Source organism: Acomys minous (assembly GCF_964271855.1).
Source record: "Acomys minous genome assembly, chromosome: 16".
In the NCBI taxonomy this organism is placed as follows: domain Eukaryota; kingdom Metazoa; phylum Chordata; class Mammalia; order Rodentia; family Muridae; genus Acomys; species Acomys minous.
This window is the reverse complement of record NC_140498.1, coordinates 81246121-81271643: the sequence shown is the minus strand read 5'-3', so window position 1 is coordinate 81271643 and position 25523 is coordinate 81246121. Positions and strand designations below refer to the sequence as shown.

Genomic DNA, 25523 nt, shown 5'->3' with positions numbered 1-25523 from the left:
GAAACATCTACACTTGTCTGTGTTGTTCTTATTTCAAAGCCACAGCCCATTCAGGCAGATGCACAGAATTTTAAGGGTGCCACGGCCTGGTGTTCCACTGGTGGTAATGGAGCATTGCAAGGGAATGGAAGACAGACAAGAGTGTGGGTTTAGGGTTCAGCCGAGTGCTGATCAACACGGGAAAGTCATTAGACACCGCCTGGAGACAGGAGGGGTTGTGACAAATGCTAGTTTCTGGACATCTCAGTTCCCATAGGCACGCCTCTGGAAATGGATCTGAGTTAGATAAACAGGACTATTTTATCAGCCCTCAGCTACTTTCATTAACTGGCTACTCCTGTCTCTTTAGAGTTTCTTTTTAGTACAATGTCTGCTCGTCTATGTGACAGGTGAGAAAGAAAATGGTTTCATGCCAGCCCTTTCTTGGGAACTAAGAGGGGTTGTCTGAAAGAGGCTCTTAATGCAACATTAGCGAGCATATACGTATCTAGAGACTCAAGATTTATATCTTCATGAAAGTGTCTTTGAACACTGATATTTATTAGTATCAGCTGTGCTTTTTCATAGAGGGCTGGCTTAGGGAAACATGTTGATTACAGCATTCTCTCAAGGGGAAGCTCAGGGAGAGCCACTGTGAACAAACAAGGCCAAGATGGCTGATTAGAGATTGTGGGATTGGATGGACAAAAGCCAAGATAAAAGCCACCAATATAGAAACAAAAGAGCGAGCCACAGAGAACAGAAACAAGGAAGGAAGAAGCAGGCCCCTCCACTCCCACTCCCTTCTGTGCCAAGATACTCTTGCTAGCCTGGGTACGGCTCAGAGCGTGTATTCAAGGACACTGGGTACCAGCTATCACCAGAGCCCGACAGTTTGGATGCTGGAAGCCCAAATCAGAAAGCGAATCCAATATCTCAGAGATGGGGGCAGAGCACAGTAGACTATGGACACACTACCGGAAGACAGAGGAGTCTGAAGTAGGGAGATCTAATGTGCACAGCCCATCCCCACCATTGCCTAGACAGGAAAGGGACCACGGTTGGCAGATCTGTAAGCTGAACTCAGTGTTGAGTCCTGATGGGCACAGTAGGTGCTTAAGAGCATAGCAAGAGGGGAGAGCAGCAGAGGGGTGATTAGGGTGGTTTTTTTTTTTTAAATTTTATTCACTTTACATCCCAATTGTAGCCCCTGCTCCTTGCCTCCTCCTGGTCCCATACTCCCTCCCTCTTCCCCCCTCCACACCCTACCCCTAGTCCTCAGATAAGGGGAGCCCTCCTCCCTTATCAACTGACCCCAGCCTACCAAGTCTCATCAGGATTGCCCATCCTCATCCTCTGTGGCATGGTAAGGCACCCCACCAGGGGAAAGTGATCAAAGAGCAGACAACAGAGTCCATGGCAGGGACAGCCCCTGCTCCCCTTATTAGGGCAACCCCTTTGGAGACTGAGCTGCCTATCGCCTACATGTGAGCAGGAGCCTGGGTCCTCTCAATGCATGGTCTTGTTTGGTGCTTCAGTCTTCGCTGCCACCACTGGGCCCAGATTTGTTGGCTCTGTTGGTCTTGTGGAAGTCCTGCCCCCCTACAGGTTCTTCTGTCACCCTGTTCTTCCATAATTAGTGTGTTTTCCTCTCAACATCCTCCATCTTCCCTAACCCCCACCCTCATCAGTGGTGAGGCCTTACTGGAACACGGGAACTTTGTGGTGGGACATGCTACAGCTAATCTGATAGGCTAGAAAGGGCAGACACAGCGGGGTCTCCTACATGCCCTCAGAGCCTCAGGTACGGAAAGCCCTGCACTGTCCAGGCCACATGCCAAAGTACCAGAGATGGGGTGTGATTTTTAAATTTATTATAATTTATTCAGATTACATCCTACATGTTATCCCCTCACTTGTATCTTCCCGTTCCCACCCTCCCTCCCTCCCTCTTCTGCCCTATTCCCCTCCCCTAGACCTCTGACAGAAGGGGACCTCCTCCCCCACCGTAAGACCACAGCTTATCAGGTCTCATCCCAATAGCCTGCTTCCCCTTCCTCTGTGTGCTGCCAGGCCTCCCCTGCAAGGGGAAGTGGTCAAATAGGGGGCACCATAGTAGTTCATGTCAGGCAATCCCCCGCTCTCTCCACAGCCATGGAGAATGAGCTGTCCATTGGCTAGATCTGAACAGGGGAATCTACGTTTGCTGCACTCATTGTCCTTGGTTGGTGCAACTGTTTGTAACCAGAATAAATCAGAGAGGGAGTTCTGTCAGGAAGTGGTCTCTGACTTAATTTGAATGCCTCACACTGGCAGCCTGTCAGTAGAGGAGAAAACACGCCTCCCACGCAGGAAAAAAATATAGACTAGGGCACACTACCTTCTGTAATGTTCTATTTCTTTATAGATAGGATCTTACTGTGTAGCCCTGGCCGGCCTGGAACTCTCTATGTAGACTAGGCTGGCCTCGAACTCAAAGAATCCTGACCCTGCCTTCCGAATCTTGGGTATAAAGATACGTGCTACCATGCCTAGCTAGTTTATTATCTGTTTCAGTTTTTTTATTGATTAATTTTATTTTTGTTTGTTAACTCTTTACTTGCACGTACGTGTGCCTGTGCCACCACGGACACGCGGAAGTAAGAAGAAAATCTTCAGGGGTTGCCTCTCTCCTTCCATTACATAAGCCTCGGGCCTTAGGACTGGACTTAGGTTTTAAGGCTTGGTAGCAAGCACTTTACCCGCTGAGCCCTCTCTCCATGCCTCGTTCTTTTAATTCGAATGAAAACTTTTTGATTAGGGTTATCAAGTGTCCACTTCTGCCTTTTGGTTAGTCGGTGTGTTGTACCCTGTATCTCACCAGAAAAGCCTGCATTGTTTCCCCTCTGCTTCCTCTACATCCAATGCACAATGCTCCTCCTACTGTTCTTCATGAGCCTGCCCGCACACTCTCCTCTCATTCTGACTATATCACCTCCTTTTCCCTTATCCATTCCTTCTCTATTTAATTACTTAACTATTGAGGCCATTCGTGTTAAAGAATGCTATAAGTTAAGGTTTCCCCCCTCCCCAACAGGAACCCTAGTGTTACTGTATCTGAACCTTCTAGCAGATCCAAATGGAGGCCACGGGTGTCTTGCCATGTCACTATTATTACTGGGACCACTGTCAATCCACTACATGTGCCACGGCAGCCAACTCTACCTCCCCTGAAATCCAAGCAGAGATGAGGCGACTTATCAGGACACTTACATAAAAGAAAAGAAAACAAAGTGGGACTTTGGTTCGGTGGCAGAGCCCTTGCCTAGAAAGAGCAAGGCTCCTGGGCAGACCTTAGCATTGGGAAAAATAAAATAAAATAAGACATAGGAAAAAATACTAAAAAAACCAAAACAAAACAAACAAACAAAAAAAACGAATAAAAGCCAGGAGCCAGCAATGCATAATGGCATCTCACAAGCTGACAGTTTGGATAACAGAAAAGAAAGATAACAAAACAGTTGAAATTCCAGAAAAGAAAGATAAAAAACAGTTGAAATTCCAGAAAAAAGATTTCAGAGTCTTGCTTTAAAAACTAATCAGGGACCAACAGAGGACTCCAATGAGCAGGTGAATGAAGTAAGGAAATCCAGATTGCATGAAATGCTTAGGACCTTGAAGTGAGGATTTGAACACACAGAGGAAAAAGTCAGCAATGTAAATCAAGACACTGGAACAGAGCAAAAGACAAAAAATCTGAAAAATCAAAGAATCAATCAATAAAACTAAATTAAAAGAAAAGACTATGGAAATCATTATAAACAGACAAGACTGTTTATAACAAGAGGAATGGATTTCAGGAAGGGTGGCTAGGGCTGAGACAGTGCGCGCGCGCGCGCGCGCGCGTGTGTGTGTGTATCTCAAATGACAAAATGTGCAAGAACTCTTAAATACATTCAGGAGACCAAACTGAGAAAGTCTGTGGCCAAGACAGGTTCTGGGATAAAGTCTAAAGGGCTTAGATAGTTAATTTGATGAAATTATAGCTGAGAGTCCCCCCAGATTTTGAGGAAGAGATACACACAAACACACAGGAGACATTTGGAAAGCAAACAGATAATGATGAGAAAAATCCCCTCCATGACACATCATGGTACAAGATTTTAAAAAAAAGTGAAAAATCTGAAAGACTGAGAAGGTGTAATTGACAAATCACAACTCACCTACAAAGGCAGAGACATCAGAATAACATTAGCTGTCTCAACAACAACCCTTAAAGCCAAGAAAGCATGGAATAATTTATTTCAAGCCCTAGAATACAGCATTGTCAACCAAGGTTGATACACCCAGAAACTTCTTGTAAAACTGAGGGAGAAATATGAACCCTTCAAGACAAGCAGAAGTGGGAGAAATTGATGTCACTCAAGGAAGCACTACAGACAATCCATAGAAGACTACTATCTACAGAGGACAATGCCAGTTTCTCCATGAGAGCACAGGTAATACTAGTGTCTCAGAAGAGGAACAGATGGATAAAGGGGAGCTGGGAAGGTATCAATCAACACAACCCATAAAACCCCAAAGTGGAGGAAGGAAAGAACTATCAATAATCCAGCTGTATTCATATGCATCTCTGTTGCTGGGATAAAACACTGTCTAAAAGCAATGTGGAGAGGAAAGGGTTTATTTGGCTCACGGGTCACAGTCCATCACAGAGGGAAATCGGGGCAGGAATCTGGAGGCAGGAGCTGAAGCGGAGGTCATGGAGGAATGCTGCTTACTAGCTTGCTCCCCATGGCTTGCTCAGCCTGCTTTCCTTCTGTCTTCTTTTTCCAAGACAGGGTTTCTCTGTGTAGCCTTGGCTGCCCTGGACTCACTTTGTAGAGCAAGCTGGCCTCGAAGTCACAGACATCCACCTGCCTCTGCCTCCTGTGTTCTGGGATTAAAGGAGTGTGCCAGCACACCCAGCTAGCTTGCTTTCTTATACAGCCTAGGGCCACTAGCCCAGGGGTGGTACCACCCTAAGTGGGCTGAGCCCTTCTAAGTCAATTATCACTCAATAAAATGCTCCCTACAGACTTGCTCCTGGGCCAATCTGATGGAGGCAAGTTGTCAAATTGACCACTGAAGCTATGTCACAGACCTTCAAATATACTCTGTGAACAACAATGGGGGGGCACAGGGAAAGAATGAGAGGGGGGGAGAAGAAGGAGGGAGGGAGGGAGGGAGAGAGGGGGAGGGAGAGAGAGAGAGTTGTTTCACGACACAAGAAACTTTGAAATCAACTTTGCCTTTAGGGTCCTCTTCCGACTCTCTGAATCCTGTGATGTGTCAGTAAATCAAAGTAAAGGCATGAAAACTGGAGCATTAGTCATGAACGCTTTACCACAAGTTGCATTTGGAGAGATCAAACACCATACAGACATTGACCCTTGAGTGGGAGCAATATTAATAGCTGAGAACTCAGGATGCTAAGTTTTCCAGTCTCCTTTCTTGGTTCCGATGAAAGACTCTGAACAAAGGCAACTTGGGAAGTGTCTTAGACAGGGTTTCTATAGCTGAGACAAAACACCATGACTGAAGAGCAACTTGGGGAGGAAAAGGTTTACTTAGCTTACACTTTCACATGGCTGTTCATCAAGAAAGGAAGTCAGAACAGGGACTCAAACAAGGCAGTAACCTGGGGGCAGGAGCTGATGTAGAGGCCATGGAGGAGTGGTGTTTACTGGCTTGCTCAGCCTGTATTTTTATAGCACTCAGGATTGCCAGCCTAGGGATGGTACCACCCACCATGGGCTGGACCCACCCCCTCATTGATCACTAATTGAGAGAATGCCTTGCTTACATCTTGATCTCATGGAAGCCTTTCCTCAACTGAAGCTCCTTTCTCTCTGATGACTCCAGCTTGTGTCAAGTTGACAAACAAAACCAGCCAGAGCAAGGAGGAAAGGGTTGATTCAGCTTTGCTTCAAGATCATACATAGTCCATCACCGAAGGACGTCAGGGTAGGAACTCAAACAGGAATTGAAGCAGAGACCATGCAGGAATGCTGGGTGCTGGCTTGCTCTCAGAGTTTATGTCTAGCTATCATTCATATACAGCCCAGGACCACCTGCCTAGGGATGGTGCCTTCATAGAGGTCTGAGCCATTCCACATCAACTGTCTTTATTGATATAGTTTCTCACATCCATAACCAAAGCCCAGGTGACTCTGGATGTGTCATGCTGACAGTTTAACCAGGATACTAGTCAACCACATTGTAATAATACCTGTATCTGTTTTTCTTTTTCTATGGAATAGAAAGCAAAGTATGGTATGGCCTTAAGAAGCACTCTAGTGATCCACTTTCACTCTGTAGCCACCCACATGGGTGCCTGGGCTTCCAGGGTGTGTGTGTGTGTGTGTGTGTGTGTGTGTGTGTGTGTGTGTGTGTGTGTGTGTGTGTGTGTGTGTGTGTGTGTGTGTGTGAGAGAGAGAGAGAGAGAGAGAGAGAGAGAGAGAGAGAGAGAGAGCGAGCTGTGGTAACATGGCAGAGTGGGTGGAGGATAGAGAGAGTGAAATTTCACTCCCAACTTAGGCACCTCCAGATGGTCCTGTGAAGTATAAGTTGGTGAAATTTTAGGAAACAAAAGTAAAGCTAGAGGTGGAGCGGTTGGATGGGGGGACTCTCCTAGGACACAAGTGACTCACTTCTTAGGAAACCCTTTGAGATATATTCCTAGTACCCCTTTCCAGACATTTTGAAAAGGTCCCCTGAGAGTAAGACATGTGCTATTGGGTGAAAAATGATGGTTTATAGGACTGCACAGGTTCCCCCATTCCTTCCACTGTGTCTCTGTGCCTCAACCCCAGACTCTAAATGCTTTCATTGCTAACGATCCATGCCTGGCTCTCCTTGCAAAGTTCCTCTTCTGAATGTGTTTGAGCATTCAGTCCTTGGAATGTGTCACTGCCTCAGGAGACAGTGGACACTTCCGAGGTGAGGGCTAGGGACAGAAACTGGCCTTCATGGTGATATCCACTTCTGGCCCCAGCTTCTTGATTGGCCAAAAATGTGAATGAATTAGATTACAAGTACCTGCCATCCCAGTAGCCATGCCTCCATTACAGACTGTAGTCTCTGAGACAGTAAGCCATGATAAACATCTCAGGGATTAGAAGAGTAACTAGTATAATTCTTTTGGTGTGTTTAGACCCAGTTTACACATAAGTACAAAGACCTGAAAGTGTTTGAGGGGTTATTCATTGGGACCTCACCACTTAGCAGAGACTGTTGGCGCTGAAGTGGATGACCCAGTTCTTGTTGCCAGAGGAGTCAAACTGAGGGGCAACACTCATAGTCTACTGCCCCTTGTGGCATTTCCTGGTAATTACACTTTGTGGGAAGGACCAGTGAAGCCCTCAATGGGTGTCACAAATACTTTCTTCACACATTTATATACTAGTAAATCTTCATTTTACTGGCCACCCTATGGAAAAATGAAGAAAAATTCAAGATGAGGAGTTATGTCCTGCTTAGATTTTTGTCAACTTGGTACAATCTGCAGTCATCTGGGAAGAAAAGGCCTCAACTAAGAAAATGTCCCAGGAGGCTACAACCATGATGTAATGTGAATAAATAATTAATTTTTAAAAAGAGAGAAAATGTCCCTACCAGATTGGTTTGTGGATAAGACTGTGGTATATTTTCTTGATAGATGACTAGTGTGAGAGGACACTCCCACACTAGTGGGTGGTAGCATTCCTGTGCAGGTGGTCCTGGGCTGTGTAAGAAAGCAGGTTGAGCAAACCATGGGTAGCAAGCCAGTAGGAAGCACTCCTTCATGGTCTGTGCTTTAGTTCCTGCCCTGACTTTCCTCAGTGATGGATTCTGATCAGGGGTATAGCCTAGTGAAAAGTTCTTCCTCTGCAGATCGGTTTTGGGCACTGCTTTATGACAGCAATAGAAAACAAACCAGGACAGAAGTCAAAGGCAATTAATTAATAAATGGCAGTGGGGAATGGGTGAAGGTGCAGAGAGCCTCACTCCAGCTCAGGCTCGCTTTAAAAGGGCTCTCCATGGCACTGTGGTCCTCGAATGCAGTGGAATTTGGTAATGCTGTGTGTGATACAGACATGAGCGACCAGATGTCTCCCACATGGGAGGACCACTGTCCTCCTTTCTTCTCTCCTCTTTCAAGTCTCATTCCCAAGATTAAAATGGGAATATTACTCAAGCAAATTGTTTCTCCTTAGACATTATCAAGCTATTAAACTTTTCCATTACTGGCACTTTTTTCCCCCTGACTTCTTCATTACCATTTTTAGTATAAGATCTTTTATGGGGAAGTAAAATATGCACAACACTTTTAATGTATACACTTTGTAATGAGATTTTTTTTGGTCACTATAAATTTGTCTTCCCATGAACTCTCTGGTGACCAAAAAAGGAGAGAGAGGGGTGGGGGCGGGGATTGATTCAGTCACAATGGACTCTGTTTCTCCAAGTCTTCTTTATGTCCCTCAGTCCACCTCCAGTCAGTCAGCAATTGACATGTTGTTTCTGGAAATATTGTTGTTTTCTCCTGGTTGTTTTGGGTGATAGAGGCTTAGATGTCAGATTTAACCATGGAAGGTTCTGATCAAGTAGTGGCCTTACAGTAGCTCCTGAGCTAGGCTTGCACTGATGCCCAAACTGTATACAGACACAGTCCATGACAGTCCAAGATTGGCCACAGTACTTGGTGCATCATCCAACAATCCACAGGGCTCACTATGGAGGCAGAATTGATAGGCATTTAGCCCGTGGTGAAAGAGGACATGGAGGAAAGTATCATCCTACCAAGCAGAGCCCCACAGATGTAAGAGTGAGTGAAAATCAGAAGAGACTCCCAGAGAGCCATGCACAGTCAGGTAGGCCTCCCAGGGAAAGGCAAGCTTGGGATGAGGTCTCTATGAAGCATCAGTAGGGAGACTACAGAGAAAACACTTGAGAGGGAACTGCATGGTCCAGGGCTTGTGTGTGTGCAAAGAACAGGACAGGACAGTGCCATGGCAACTATTGGAATCCTCCAGAATGCTGGGACTGGCAGGTGAGAAGTTTATGGGAAGGCTGTGCAAGTCTTTAAAAACAATCTCCAAGTAGACAACTATGGCTGGCCAGTCACCTACAAATCATAGCTTCCTTATGCACTATTTTGAGCTAAAATTAAGCTTTAGATTCATAATTTAAAAAAAATCACACAGCATAAAGCACACATGGTCTACAAAGCATCGCATATTGCTATCTTACCCCTTACAGGAAAAGCTTACCAATTCCTTATCTTTATCATGAGGAAAAAGATGAATTAATAACCTTTGAAAATCATAAAATGGTATTTACTTCACTATATAGATAGTACTTTAAAGAGAATGTGATGTAGTCAAGTACTTCTCCCCACTGCTAATGAGAAAGTTTGTATAGAAGAGTTGACCCAGGGCTATTCTGGATTGGAATAACAAGAAAAGTGGAATGACACAAGTTCACATAGGCAGACCCTATTATGAAGGCTGCCATTAGGGTGAGGATTCATATCCCAGGCTTTTTTTTTTTAGGTACTATAAATACAAAATGATCTCAACTGAAATTATGCTGAGATGCGGTGGAAAATGAAAAAGAAGGAGGAGGAGGAGGAAGAGGAGGAAGAGAAGAAGAGGAGGAGGAGGAAAGGAGGGGAGGAGGGAGATGAGGAGACATTTCTTTTAGATATACTATGGGCTCTGCACAAAAGCTCTGCCGAACTTCAGAATGTTAAGTGGAATGAGAGATCCTTCTTAAGTGTGGACATCCTTCACACATCTGTAATCTCAAGCCCCACCCTAGCATGCAGTTCAGCAAACCCCAGGTAATCAAGATGGGCAAAGACACAGCCAGCCTTGACCTAGGACAGGGTCAGGTCTCTAGATGAGGTCTTACCTATATTATTTGATTGATACACAAAATAACTGACAAATAGGGAGGGATAGGGCAGAGTTCAAAGGTGAAAACCAACATGGAGTTTGACAAACTTGACCCTTTGAGACCCATGTTGTCACCTCCAAGTACGAAGCAGAAGTCCCAAAGAGAAATGTGACAGAGGTGTATGTTGTGAAATGTAGGCCTCTGGATAAGACATGGCCCATGCCTTCTTGAAGCCTCAGCAGGTATGATTTCTTATAGGAGACCCACACAAGATTTGGGCTGTTGACATTTGGTTATGTAAGGGAGGGCTCACGTGGTCCCACACTTCATAGGAAAGACATAGACAGTTGCCTATTCCTGGAAGTCCATAAACTTCCCATGCTCCTGTGAGAAACTTTTCACATATGATTCTGTAAGTAAGCCTTCATTAATGTTCCTGTAAGTAACCCCCTACCCTTGCTCCTGTGAGTTACCCCAATTAAATTTCAGCTTGGGTTGAATGTAATTGCTTACTTTTTCTTTTTAGGGTGCCCTCTCTGGGATGTGTAGATTTGTTTATGTCTCCTCAGGAAAAGTTTGCACAGCAACGCAGTTACTCATTCAAAGTGGTTCTAAAGGGTAGGGGTTTTCTTTGCAAGAGAGCAATGCTCCCACTTAGGCAAAGTTCACATCAGCCTTCAAGGATAATCCCAACATTCTAATTATATGATCAGTGTGTTTGAGATGAAATAACCTTACCTCCTAGGTTTTAAGTTTCATTTATTAAAAGCCAAGTCCCCAATCTCACCCATTCTGCTCCTATTTTAATTATATTTCCACCTCTGTTTTACCTGGATTGACTTATGTGATCTTTTATGGCGCACTTCACAGTTCACGAAGGCTTTTCCATGTTCCAAGGTGGGGCGGGGGAGAAGGAGGGAGGGAGGAGCAGAGAGGAGGAGGAGGAGGGGAGAAAGAGAGAGAGAGAGAGAGAGAGAGAGAGAGAGAGAGAGAGAGAGAGAGAGAGCACAAAGATGAAGGATGGGAACTGTTTGTAAAAGGCAAAAATTCTATCTAAAAGCAGTGAGTGCCCTTGACATCTTTGGGGAGCCCCCTCCACTCCACTCCCAGTGGGAAGGCATTTTCCACACTTGAGCTGGAATCACTACAGCAGACAAACAGAGGGAGAAAAATAACACTAAATCTTTCATCTCCACTTCGTGACATTTTCTTAAACATATTCGCTTGGAGATAGAGAGATATTTTATTTTTATACATCTCTTTTTGTTGCGAGTTTTTTTTTCTCTCCTAAAAAAGAAAGAAAGGAATCCAATCTGTATGCCACAGACACATTAGTATCCTTGCCAGGGCTGCAGACTGTTCGAGATCACATCTTGTCTGCATAAACAGGTACCTTGGATGCCCAGCATCTGTGATGAAGCCTGAGCCCCTGATGCAACTTGGATGAGAACTACAAACTCAGAGTAAGGTGGAATTGGCAAGAAATGTAAGCAAGCCAATGGGGTGCAATTAGCTCCTGAATCTCTGACTCATGGACTTGGGGTTTTGATGAAGGGTATGTGATGGGTTAACTTGGTGAGAAGGCTCTGTCGGCCTTCTAGGCAGAGTTGATAAATATATGCAGTATACGACTTCCCATCAGAAAGTTTTAATTAGAACCATTTCTACTACTATGTCTATGCTTCTTAGACTCCACTCCAATGATTTATTTTCTTAAGTGAAAATAAAATAAACAGAGTTGTTTTGTTTTGTTTTGTTTTTACACTTCACCTAAGCAGAATGTCATCAGGCAGGTCAAAGGATGACAGATATGAAGGGAGATTCATGTGTCTTTACAAGTATCTTGGTGCTTGGAAGTAGGAAAGCCTCCCCATAGCTATGGGATATCCTTAGCAGGAAACCAAGATATGCAACACACACACACACACACACACACACACACACACACACACACACACACACCTACACCTGATAGCCAAAGCATAGCTGATATCTGAGGGATGTCATGTATGCCACCAACAGTATGAGTTTGAAACTGAAATAAAAGAGCCACAGACATTATTGTTTTCTTTTTTACAATCTCTTTAAGCATTGCCATTGAACTGATTTGCTGGCCTAGAAAAGCTCTTATGTTCACATGAAAATTCAAAGAGGGGTTATTAATTGATAGTGATGACCAGTGCTAAATCTACTAATGGTTTTCTCAGATCCCATTTGACATGACAAATGACAGAGCTCACAGGCTCTGATGTTTTATTATCCTGTAATAAAATTAATTCAAATACACATATAGGTAATTCCTCTTACCAAAAAAAAAAAAAAAAAAAAAAAAAAAAAAAAAAAAGGTTTCTGTTTCTTTAAACCTCCATCCAAAACTGTCACGCCACCGCCCATGATCAATACATAATTGTGTTTCAGCCTTCTAGTGCCCAAGGTCTGAGGCTGAGGAATTAATTTGCTGGTTGAGGTTAATGGAATGTCAATTAATTTCTTGGTAGAAATGTCAATACATTCAGTTAGGCTTTGTGATTTAAATATAATTAAAGATAAACTTCAAGTCAATGTCGTCTTCTCGGGTTTGGGATATGATGGGTGATTTTCTAAAATTTCACAAAGCCAGAAGGGGTGGGAATTCACCTGTTTGCTTTCTCTCTCCCAGCAAGCTATGTGTGTTCATTTCCAGGAGCACGAGAAGGAAACGATCTCTTGTTTCTCTCCAGCCTCACAGCCCATCTTCGGCATCTACTGGTGTTGCTCACTGTGGTGAGTGATAGAACAGACTTTGGAATAAAACATACCTGGTATAAAATCATGATTATTGCACTAATTAGGGTGTGTTGGACTTAACTCCTGCGATCCACAGCTTTAATTACCAACTTAATACAACATAGAATAACTGGGAAGAGGGCCTCAATGAGAGGTTGTCTACACTGGGTTGGCCTATGGGAATATCTGTAGGGAATTGTCCAATCAATGCAGGAAGACCCAGCCCATTGTGGGTGGACTCATTCCCTAGGCACGGAGTCCTTAACTGTGTAAGAGTGGAGAAACGAACCTGCACACTAGTAAGCAAACAAATGAACATGTGTGCATTTACTGCTTTCTACTCATGACTGCAGATGTGATCTGCCTAGCTTTTTGAAGTTCCTGCCTTGACTTCCCCAACAACAATGGGCTGTAACCTACGATTATGAGTCGAAATAAACCCTCTGTCTTCTAATTTGCATTCTGTGGCGCATTTGTTGTAATACCAGGAAAGGAAACCAGAACTCCAAAGGCCCAGGGTATGCACACTACACAATGTCCCTTAGCCATAACTGTTTCGAGTGGCTGTTGGACATCAGGGTATGATGTGCACGTGGTGCCTTGAACTCTAGCACTCCATAGTGCAGCGCCTGCTTGAATTGCAATGGCGACACGCAAGGCTGTTACAAGGCCAACCTATCAGTGATTAAGTGAGATCACTGTGCCAAGGCTTTAGGATTGTATGTGCATGAAGCCATAGCCATGATTTTGGTGGTAATGGCTTGCATTTGAAACTGAGTAACAAATTTGACATAAGTGCCATTAGTGCCTGCTGAGGGAAGACTAACAATCAAGTTCTCAGCGTGTGAGTTTGAATTCCCACCTCCTTTCTAACTGTGGGTCATAGATGAGAACTAGAGAGGCCACCTGTCCTCCATGCTGTGTTGTAGATGATGTCCAAGGAGGTAAGTGAGCACTCTTGGAAAGGCCTCTGCTCCCGGAGAGGCCACACTCTTAGGGACATCAGATTGCAAGCAAAACAGACGGAAGGTAAATTCAACCTCCACTAATTCTCTCTGTCAAGAATCAGGGGGCGCAGCTGAATGACAGCTCCCCAAGTTGCCCATGTCCTGATCCACAGAGCCCATTGTCTCCACCTTAAATGGCCAATGGGACTTTGCAGTAAGGGGGTGAAGGTCTTGAGATGAGATTATCCTGACCACAGGTGTGAGTCTAAATGTAATCCTGCCTGGCATTGTTAGATAGAGCCAGTGGAAGGTTCTACACGGGGAGGAGACCCATGAAGAGCCAGGTGGTTCAATATTCTCGGAAACAAGACAAAGAGCCTACTTCAGGAGCTAGAAAGGGGCCATTCTAAGCACTTTTGAAAGCCAGGTCCTTGCCTGGTGGACCAGAGGAATTTCCTCAATGACTTAAATCCCTCAGGAGAGTGAGCTGTGCTGTGGCTCTTCCATCCTGTCATTTCTACTATGACAAACTCAGCATCAATTTGCCATGTTTGTGAAGGAGAAGACTAATCGACATCATATATATTATGCTGAGCCTTACAACAATTCAATCAGTTATTCAGTGTGGCAATCAGTAAATGTGGGGCAGTTTACAAATGACCAAATCATAAAGCATCTGGGCTTAGGATGAACATATGGGGGGGCTGTGTCTACACCACAGACAAACCTGAGACACCTCAGAAGGCTGGGTGTACATTGGCAAAATCCGATGCTTCCCAGCAATATGGAGGGGGATGGTTTTTGTCTCCCAGATATTCTAGGTTAGTTATTTAGTCTGGGATATAGAATAGCCAGGACTTCAGTGTTCAAAGACTCCCTCTCAAGAGTCCACTGTAAAGCCACAATGGAGAAGAACAGCTGGTTTTGAGCAGGAGAAAACCACCTAGTGTGGAGCAATGGAATCCCCATTAGAGGAAGGAGGATATATTTAGAATGCGCCATTTGAGCCCATCGCCCTGTTTAGGCAAAGAGCAGTCACCTGAAAACCACCCACAAGTTCTGGTCTACTGGCCTAAAGTTCTCCTCAGGCACCCAGATTCCATGCCTCCAGGGAGGACATGTGATATGCAGAGGGTACAGTGGACTCTAGGGGGCGCCATTCACATAGTCACTGCAACACTACCCACTTAAAGTACACAGCGGTGACGTGCACGTCTGTATGAGGCCACGTTGTCACTCACCAGCAGCACTAATTCAATTAGATCAACGGGCCAAGTACTTAGGGTTGTATATTTGTGAAGGTGGTCTAGACTTCGGGGGGAGGGGTGATGGTTTATATTTGCAGCTGCTTATCAGGCTCCAAATAAGCTTCATTCGGTGCTTGTGCGGGACCTAGGGGAGGCTAAAGATTGACTTCTTCAAGTGAACCTCTGAATTCTGACCACACCTCGCCAACAGTTAGATGCAGACAATAGGCAGAATACCTCCTCCACAGAGCAGCTGCACAGATTCACATGGTGTTTCTGTTTTTTGTTTGTTTGCTTGTTTTTAATTTTTAAAATTAATTTATTCTTGTTACATCTCAATGGTTATCCCATCCCTTGTATCCTCCCATTCTTCTCTCCCTCCCATTTTCTCCTTATTCCCCTCCCCTATGACTGTTCCTGATGGGGACTTCTTCCCCCTGTATATGCTCATAGGGTATCAAGTCTCTTCTTGGTAACCTGCTATCCTTCCTCTGAGTGCCACCAGGTCTCCCCCTCCAGGGGACATGGTCAAATATGAAGCACCAGAGTTCGTGTGAAAGTCAGACCCCACTCTCCACTCAACTGTGGAGAATGTTCTGTCCATTGGCTAGATCTGGGTAGGGGTTTAAAGTTACCGCTTATATTATCCTTGGCTGGTGCCTTAGTTTGAGCGGGACCCCTGGGCCCAAATCTGCCTATCATAATGTTCTACTTGTAGGTTTCTAGGACCCTCTGGATCCTTCTACTTTGCTATTCTCCCATGCTTCTCTCATCTAGAGTCCCAATAGGATGTCCTCCCCTCTGTCCCAGTTTCCTGGTAAGTGAAGACTTTCATGGGACATGCCCCTTGGGCTAGTATGCAGATATAAGTGAGTATATACCATTTGAGTCTTTCTGCTTCTGGGTTAACTCACTCATTATGATCATTTCTAGTTCAATCCATTTGTCCAACAATTTCGGGAATTCCTTGTTTTTAATAGCTGAGTAGTATTCCATAGTGTATATGTACCACAGTTTCTTTATCCATTCTTCTACTGATGGACACTTAGGCTGTTTCCATGGTCTGGCTACTATGAACAAGGCTGCTATGAACATGGTTGAGCAAATTTTCTTGTTGTGTGCTGGAGCATCTTCTGGGTATATTCCAAGGAGTGGAATAAGCTGGGTCTTGAGGAAGTCCTATTCCCAGTTTTTCTGAGATAGCACCAGATAGATTTCCAAAGTGGCTATACTAGTTTGCATTCCCACCAGCAATGAAGGAGTGTTCCTCTCTCCCCACAGCCTCGCCAGCATGTGGTCAGTGTTTCTGTTTAAAGTGGGATCCTCAGCTCACTCCCATGCCATAGTCACTCCAGGTCTTCAGAGCCCTACAGGGTTTGATTTCTAAGCTGATCTGCTGTGCTACCCTTGGTAGCAATTATCTTTATAACCTCCCAGGGTGTCCTAGCAGCATTCATGATTTAAGCTGAAGGCAGGCACAGATGCTTGGTGGGAGCCAGGCGCAAAGTGGGGTTTTAAAATCTAGAGATGACCGTGAACCTCTTCACTGGGGTTCCTAGAGGAAAAGGGAACTTGAAATGGTCTTAGGTCCAGACTGTGTCCCCCAAATTCACATGACCCTGACCTTTTGGAGACAGACATATTCAAAGATACACAGAGGAGGTAGCTGTGGGGGAGGGGCAGGGAGCGGCAGTGTAAAAGTATCTTTATTCTTTTGGCTAAATTGTTGTCTGGGAAGCTTACTGCCTGGTAACCCAGGCCTAATCCTGGAAAGACCTCTGAGAAGACATTTTTGTCTTGGAACCTGGAGGCAGAGAGTGATGTGTAAGCCATGAGGGCTAACTGCATGGCTTGCTCATAAAATGTAGGTCCACCAGAGCAGGGGTAGCACCACCCACAGTAGGCTGGGCCCTCCCACATCAATAATTAATCCCTAAAATGCCCAGCAGACTTTCCTACTAGCCAATGTGTGTAAGGCGTTTTTAAACTGAGTTCCCAGGAAACTCCATTTTGTATCAAGTTGACAAAAGGAAAACCTAACCAAGACAGATGAGACCACAGACACATATCGGGGGTCGGGGTGGGGGTGGGGGTGGTAAAGCAATGGGGAAGGGAATCCCTGCTTCTGTCCATGCTCACGGGCAAAGGAATTTACCCCAGTTCTGCTGTGTGTCTGTCTAGTAACTGTCTTTGGATTCATCCCATGGCCACTGAATTGTTTCACGCAGTGTAGTCCTGTCTGGTGAGTGCGAGGAAGAAGCCGTAGTCTACAGTCTACAACTGTGCAGAACTACAGGAGATGGCTTCCCTTAGGAAGCCAACTCGTGTTTTTTCCTTTCCATCCCTATTACCCGTTTTCATGTGACCTCCTTCAATGAGCTGCCCTTTGTTTTCTAGGGTTAAATGTGGTAATTAAAGCCCATTAAGGCATCTTGTAATGAACTAAGGAACAAGCTATGAAATACTATCTGTAGCTTATTTTTCATTTGTGTGTGTGTATGTAGTGTCCATGTGTGTGTATGTATATCTGTGTGTGGGGAGGCACATGGATGTGTGGGCACATGTAGGTGAAGGTCTAAAGTTGATGTTGGGAACCATCCTTGAACCATCATCCATCTGTGTAGTGGGGTATTGCAGTGACAGACGTGACCATGTTTTGGGAAGGATTGTGGAAGGACTTTGGAACTTTGGCCTAGAAGAACCATTGTGTGTGGAGACCTCAGTGGGATGGTCTGTGGGAGCTCAAAAGATAAGAATGTGGAGAGCAGTGAGGAGGGGAGAGACTCGGCCTGTGAAATTTCAGAGGGAAGATTACAGCCTCTATCAGGGCTGTTTGCTATTTTGATTTAAGAGTCTGTGGTCCTGGTTAGCTGGGGCTGAAGAATCAGCCGTGATTAACAAGATACCAAGACGACTAAAGTGAAGCCTTCCCATTACTGGGATAATTGATGCAGGCTAGCTGGAGCTGAGAAATTAGCAGTGATTAAGAAGACACCAGCATCACTGAAGCGAAATCTTCTGGGAAGTGTTTTCTGAGAGCACAGAGAAACTGTGTTCCAGAGGCAGCCATGGTTGTACCTCATGTTGGCAGCCAGACTTGGTAATGTCTAATGGCTCTTAGACAGGTGGTACTGGTTTTGAAAGCATGAAGGGGTCAGTTGTATTGGTTGGTTTTGTGTGCAGCTTGACACAAGCTGGAGTCGTCAGAGAGGAAGGAGCCTCAGTTGGGAAAATGCTTCCATGAGATTCATCTGTGAGGCATTTTCTCAATTAGTAATCAATGAAGGAGGGCCCAGCCTATTGTGGGTGGTGCCATCCTTAGCCTGGTGGTTGTTGCTCTATAAGAAAGCAGGCTGAGCAAGCCACGGGAAACATACCAGTATGCAGCACCCCTCCATAGCCTCTGCATCAGCTCCTGTGCCCAGGTTCCAGCCCAGCTTGAGTTGTGTCCTGACTTCTTCCAATGATCTGGAAGTGTAAGCTGCTGCCCCCCCGCCCCCCGCCCCAACTTGGTTTTTGGTCATAGTGGTTCATCTTTTGGTCACGGTGTTTTGTGGCAGCAACAGAAACCCTGACCAAGACAGGCAGGATCTTTCAATCCAACCCAGAGCTTACCAATATGGCTAGTCTTACTAGCCTGTTTTTCTGGGGGATCCCCTGTCTCTGCCTTCTGGATCTGAAACTCCAGGTGGGACACCACACCCATCATGTGTTTTACATATTTTTGTGTGGGGGGAATCCAAACTCAGGTCCTCATGTTTGCCTAGCAAGTGCTGTAATCACTGAACCATCTCCCATCCCACTCTTTGTAGTAATTTTGATTAAAAAAAGAAATCAATGCATCATTACTTTTCAATCTTCTCAGCCCACTACGATGTGATGGACACATTCCTGATGAATTTGCCAACCCACTGAAAGATACTGAACGGCTACAGGCTGCTTAAAAACGTCATGGAAATAGTCTCATTAAGTGAAACTTCAAGATATACTTGGGAACAGTTAGGGCTTTCTTTGTGTCTCAAAGGAGACTACAATGAAAAGATGTAAAAAGGTGTTTTAAGGGTGAGAGCATGCCTCCGCCCAGCCTCTGAGGCTGATATGACTACACTTACTGTGTCCCTTCTGGCTTCCCAAGCTGCCCAGGAGCAGTTACCACCCAGTACTCTTAAAACGAATTGAAAGTTGCATTGAGGCTGTGCCCCAAAGCCCAGGTACACTTAAAGTTCTGCATAGCTGCGAGTAAACTTCTCTGGAGCTAATGAAAGATTTTATAGGAAACCCGAGACAGACCGTTTCAAAAGGAGCTTTGGCTGAGATGGGAAATTAAATAACGGGGTCTCAGCCTGCTTCACCAGCCCCATTTGAAGGCCGCCTGCCCTAAGACAACAGTGGCCACAGTTTCTGGCTGGCTCTCGATGGAAGCTTGCCATCCCTATTTTTCACCCAGCTACTTGCAGGGCTCCATTTACTACTGAGAGAGGCTACCGAAACGGGGCAGAGGAGGGTAGTTGTTTTAAAATGTGGTCACCAGCGCCCTAACAGTCCGCTGCTCTTTTTCAGTGGGGACGCATAAGCCACTAGAATATACAGTCAACACAAATGGCTGGCCTGATGGAATACATGTTTTTAAACCAATGTCTGACACAGCTTCTGAGACAGGGGGGACATCTGATACACGCATTCTAGGTGTCATTCCCATCACAGCATGCCTGGGGATGCTGTAGGGAGATCACCCGGGATGGGGGGTGCAGTGAATCAAATCGGTCCCCAGTGAATTCTTTCTTAATTCCGTCCCTGGATTACTTTTAATGATGCTAATTATGGCGATAAACCATGGAAATGTGTCTCCCAGGGATGGCTTTCATTCTGCATTAGTTGTCACTTCTAAATACTTAGTCACTCCTCCTTACTGGACTGTGAAGTTCTGGGCTGTGTGGCTCCCTGTTTCTGCTCTTAACTGCAACACACACACACACACACACACACACACACACACACACACACTGATACACACACAGGCATGCATGCTCATAAAACACAATCATAAATACAAAAATATAGGTATACAAATACATACAATACCAGCAGCGCACACATATATACACAAACACATGCAATCACAGAATCAGACACATAGGTGGCAAGCCTGACAGTGTGCACACATTAATGGCAGAGAGAAGAAAAGGCTCAGGGAGGGGATGTGCCCAGGACTCCAGGGAGAGTTGGAGGAGGTAAGGGGTGTACATAATCCTTTGTCACTGTATACAGGTATAAGATTCTACAAGTATATATATATTTAAAGATAGCCTCTTCTATTAGTTGATTCTTGTCAGGCATTCAGTCACAACCATGAGAAAAGGCACTAATACAAGGTGATTTTAAAACAAAAACAAAACTCAGGGCCAGGGAGCTGTCTCAGCAGGTAAAGGTCCCTATGGATACACCCTTAGGTGTTGAGCCCAGTGGCCTGAATTCAGTCTCCAAAATTCACATAATGGAAGAGAGAACCAATTCCTAAAAGTTGTTCTCTAGTCTCCATAAGTACACGGTGGCATGCACATATACATGTGCTTAAGTGATTTCTCATTAAGTATTTTAAAAGTTCAGAAGGTCTTTTCTTACAGGTAAACAAAACATGCTTTATAATCTTTGCAATGTATGGATGTAAGAAAATATGGTGATAACATAACATTTACACCAGAGGTTGAGGGCTAAGGTGCACTTTTCCCAAAGTTTTTTTTCTTTTTCTTTTTTAATTACAGACAGTTGTGAGCTATCATGGGGGTGCTGGGAATTGAACTTGTGTCCTCCGGAAGAGCAAGCAGCAAGTGCTCTTAACCACTGATCCATCTCTCTAGTCCCATAAGGTGCATTTAAAAATAAGTACATAACCAAGGAACAAACTAATTATATCCGGGGTCACTGACACAACAGATTTCTCGAGAAACTCCTCATTTCCTAGAGGAAATGGCTTTAGCAGGTCTGTCGATGAAGCCTCCACTGCCATCTTACTGATAATTAAGACTTCTCTTTGGAACTTCTGCCAAGATGATTGCCATTTCCTCTGTGGTTGTCACAGCACAGGCTCTCCTGCCTTGGCTGGGTCACCCTGATGCAACATGATGCCTCTCCACAGAGTGAGTTCCAGAAAAAATGTGGATGTGGGCCCAGCACAGGCCCTGCTCAGAGTCCCCCAGCTTTATCTACATTCATGTGTATATACCTGTGTGCATGTGTGTGCACGTATATGCCTACATGTCTGTACATGTGTGGGCATGCATTTCCGCTCATCCATGTGTACACATATGTATGTGCATGCCTGCCACTATCCCTGTGTTTGTATGTGCGTATGTGCATGCACACCTGTGTGCATGTCTATGTATGTGTGTTATATGTATGAGTATGTATATATGTACCATGACAAGTTGCTCTGCATGCCCATCACCACTATATGGAAACTTTGATTTTGTTTCTTCCTCCTCCCTTTCACAGCAGAACCTGACTTCCTTCTGCCCTGATTCCCTCATGCCTGGCAACCACTATTTTCTCCTGCATATCAAAACTCTAATAATTTCAAATGTGACGTGGATGGGATTGTATAGGATGTGACCTTCTAGAACTAGGTATTTTTCAACAGTCATAATCCTCCAAGCTTCTAGATCTATCCCAGTCCGTTCCCTCTTATTTCTAGATTTATTTTTTAATAGTTTCTTTTATTTTTGAGATTATAATAAAAATACATTTCACCCTTAGCTTTTCTCTCTCCAAACTCTCCATATACTTCTCCTTGATCTTTTTCAAATTCATGGTCTTTTTTCCCATTAGTTGCTGTTAAATGTATATATGTGTATGTAAAGGCACACACACATGCATACACACACACACACACACACTCACACACACACACACACACACACACCCCAAAATATAACCTGCTCAGTCTGTATAGTGTTGCTTATACATGTGTTTCTAGGACAAACTATTTGGTATTGGATAAACAGTTGATGTGCTCTTCCCTGGGGAAAATTATTTCTCCCACTCCATCAAAAAGAGCTCCTTTGGGCCAGGAGAAGTCATAATCCTCATGGTCAGGTGCTCATCCTGATAAATGAGGAAGAGGAGGGAGACATGGCTGCCATACTCAGGTAATGTCTGAAATCCTGCAACACTGGACGTCTCAACATGTTCCTCTCAGGCATCTTTCATTTTCAAACTAATGCCGCTACCGAGAACAGCCATTCCACACGCTTGTTTTCCTGCATCTCTCCCACCACAGACTCCTGGTATATCACTAAGGAAGTTTGATGAGCAATATGAATTGTCAACTCCATATAGAATCACCTAGGAGATAAGCCTCTGGGCGTGCCTATGAGAGGATTTCCAAAGACCCATCCTGAATGTGCGCAGGACCATCTGATGGCTGGGGTCCTGGACTGAGTAAAAAGGAGAAAGTGAGCTGAGTCCCAGCATTCATCTCTCTCTGCTTCCTGACTGTGGATGCAATGTGACCATCCACCTCACGTTCCTGCTGCCATGTCTTCCCCGCCATGATGGACTGTGAACCCTTGACCTGTGAGACAATATAAACCCTTCCTGCCATAAGTTGGCCTTTTATCACAGCAACAGGAAAGTTACTGCTATAAACAACAACACTTTATCACTTTAACTGCATACCTGAGGATCCGACCCTGCCGCTCCAACCCAGTCTAGCAATGACAGCTTATGTGTTCTCAGCATGAGTGAGTCTTGTCTGCTTTGGCTTCTCCATAGATTAATCTAGACTGCACCCTCCTGTGTCTGGCTCTTTTCACTTAATGCAAGATATTTCCACATGCAGTTGTACACCATCAGTGATCACTGCTGTATAGTATTCCATTGTGATACTACAGTGAAGGTCTGCATCTTCCAATTGGTAAACATGGCAGAGTTCCCCAAGTGGGTCTACACTCTGAGGATCCCAGAGGCGAATTTTGCAAACACATATGCATCTGTTTCTTCTCATCTTTACTCAGCACTGTAACGGCTATCCTCTGAAACATAAGGGCATTCTTGGAAAAGCTGTTGATGTCTATTGTGAGTGCTATGGGACCCTCTTAACTTTCAGGACTGATTGAAGTTTCCATTCTGCCACCAAAAGAACTTAAATTCAACAATCCATTTATACCCTCCCACTCCCATCTGGTAATCAAACATCATCTCAGGAGCTGGTTTACAAGGCTCCTTCTCTGGATTTACCACCTTTCAAGTCCCAGCCATTTTAATCAAGAGGAGAACACCTGATCACAGTTCTTTGAGCACTGAAATTCCTTCCAGTCCATTAAGTTGACAAGGGGTATTCAATTACCAAGTATTACTGTAATCATCACTGGAAACTGACTGCAGGCAATACTTACAGCTTGGAGGTTTGCTCCAGCAAAGCAGTAACTGCTGGTTGTCCACCGTATTGAAAGATGGAACTGGACAGACACTCCTCTGTTAGGATGGCTCCCAGGTGACTGCACACTGGAGGAGCCCAGCCCAACCATTGTGGCTGGGTCTTTTGATGACAGACAACACAATGGCCTGGATCTCCACCATTAAATAAATATTGACTGGATAGAAGTGGCTGAAGGGAGAAGGGAGGGGGGCGTAGAACCGATTCTCAGCCCTTGAAGCTTTCAGGACAGGGAATATCTACTTTACCGTGAGTACATGTACTGTTTTTATGGCAAATAAATGCCAAGCATAGGACAATTGTCACTTGTCAACTTTGTCTGCCTTGTTAAGAATTTCAGTGACTAGGTAGTTGTCATAGTGAGCTTCAACTGTCAATATGACAAAACTCAAGAGTTACCTGGGAAGAATGAACCTCAACTGTCAGCATTGCCTCCATCAGACAGGTCTGTGTTTGTGGCTGTGTGGCACTTGCTTGATTAATGATTGATGTGGGAGGACCCAGCTTACTGACGTCTAGTACCACCCTGGGCTGGTATTCCTGGATACTATAAGAAAGCAGGGAGAACAAGCTATGGGGAGGGAGCAAGCCAGTAAGCAGCATTCCTGTATGGCCTCTGCTTCAGTTCCTGCCTCCAGTTCCCGCTCTGACTTCCCTGCATGATGGACTTACAAGGTATAAGGTGAAATAAACCCATTCCTCCCCAAGTTACATCTGGTCAGAAGCCTAATCATAACAGTTGTTATTTGTCTTTCATAGACTCCATATAAATCTTACTCCATTCGTGGCATTGTCAAGGTACCTCTCAGGCCATGGTCACTTCTATGTAAAATGCTGCAATCTAGCACGTCTATAATCCACTCTGATGCTGGTATGGCTCACTTTGACTGTCACCTTGAAGAGATATCGGATCAACTAAGAGATGTGCCCATGCGTGTGGGTCTGTGAGGATACTTCCAAAAAGGATTAACTGGGGAGGCGAAGAACCTCCCTTAGAGTGAGGAGCACCTTTCGGCAGCGGCCTAGATATGAAGAAGTGTCTCTTAATTTGGGGGGCTACCCACCTCTACTCCGTACTGCTGCTGTCCTCGGCTGACATCAGAATGCAGCTTCTTTGGCCTTCTGATATAGACTAAGTACCAGCACTTCTCTAGGATTGTCTAGAGCAGTGGTTTCTCAACCTTCCTGGTGCTGTGGCCCTATCATACAGCTCCTCGTGTTGTAGTGATGCCCAGCCATAAAACTGGTTTGTTTGTTTTTGTTTGTTTGTTTGTTTGTTTTGTTTTTTAAAATGCCATTTATTTTAAAAAACTGGTTTGTCAAATCACATACACCAGCAGGAGAAACGCAACTATTGAAGTGGGCCTGTAATACAGACACCAGTGGGGTGTTCACACAGTACCTAAAAACACAGCTAAAAAAAGGGGTCTGCGGAGTATTAAGCTTCAGGTTTCTACCTGACCCCTTGTTGAATGGCTTTAGTTAGCATACAGTGAGAGGAGGAGGCCCAAGTGTATTAGCTGCTGCCTCAGGGCTCCGTTTCAACAAAACAGAAATGAAAACCCCCTTCCCTTCTGAGCAGGGAGGCCTCATCAATCACGTATTTCCTCGGTGCAGACAGAAGCCAAGTCTCCCTCCCCAAACGCTTCAGCATTCCCAACCCGAAAGTGTGGCTTTAGGCAGTGTGCTTGGGACATGTAGTTTTCTTCTCCTTCGGATTCAGATTCTTCTTCAGCGCGTTTTGCAGCCACTCCACAAATTTCTTCATCTGGTCAAGAAAGACACTCTTGCCTTTGGCAGCGTGTGCTTCTTTATACCACTTTAGTATTGCTTCTTCGCTCAGAACATCGGCTTTATAAACGAGAACCACGATCTTCTGGAAGGCCTTCATGGAGTGGATGTTGTCATAGCAGTATTCCTGAACCTTCTGCAGGAGGACAAGCTCTGACTGGCCTTGGGAACTGAACACGGCCAGCAGGGGAGCATATTGCTTCAGGTGCTTAAGAGCCTGGCTCGGCAACGAGCTCCTCCTCCTTATTCTTATTCCATAAAACTGTTTTTTACTGCTACTTCATAACTATAGCTTTGCTATGGTTATGAATCATAATACAAATATCTGATATGTGGGATATATGATATCAGACCCCTGTGAAAGGATTGTTCAACCCCCAAATGGGTCACAACCCACAGGTTGAGAATCACTGCTCTAGACCTTCAATACCAGATTAGGGCTTGGAGGCACCCAGCCTC

General features: G+C 44.8%; 1 protein-coding gene across 3 annotated transcripts in view; it reads right to left on the bottom strand.

Annotated features, from left to right (window-relative positions):
- Positions 1–25523, bottom strand: part of TMEM132D (transmembrane protein 132D) — a 601443-nt gene that overhangs the window by 175495 nt on the left and 400425 nt on the right. The gene's annotated exons all lie outside the window — the stretch shown is intronic.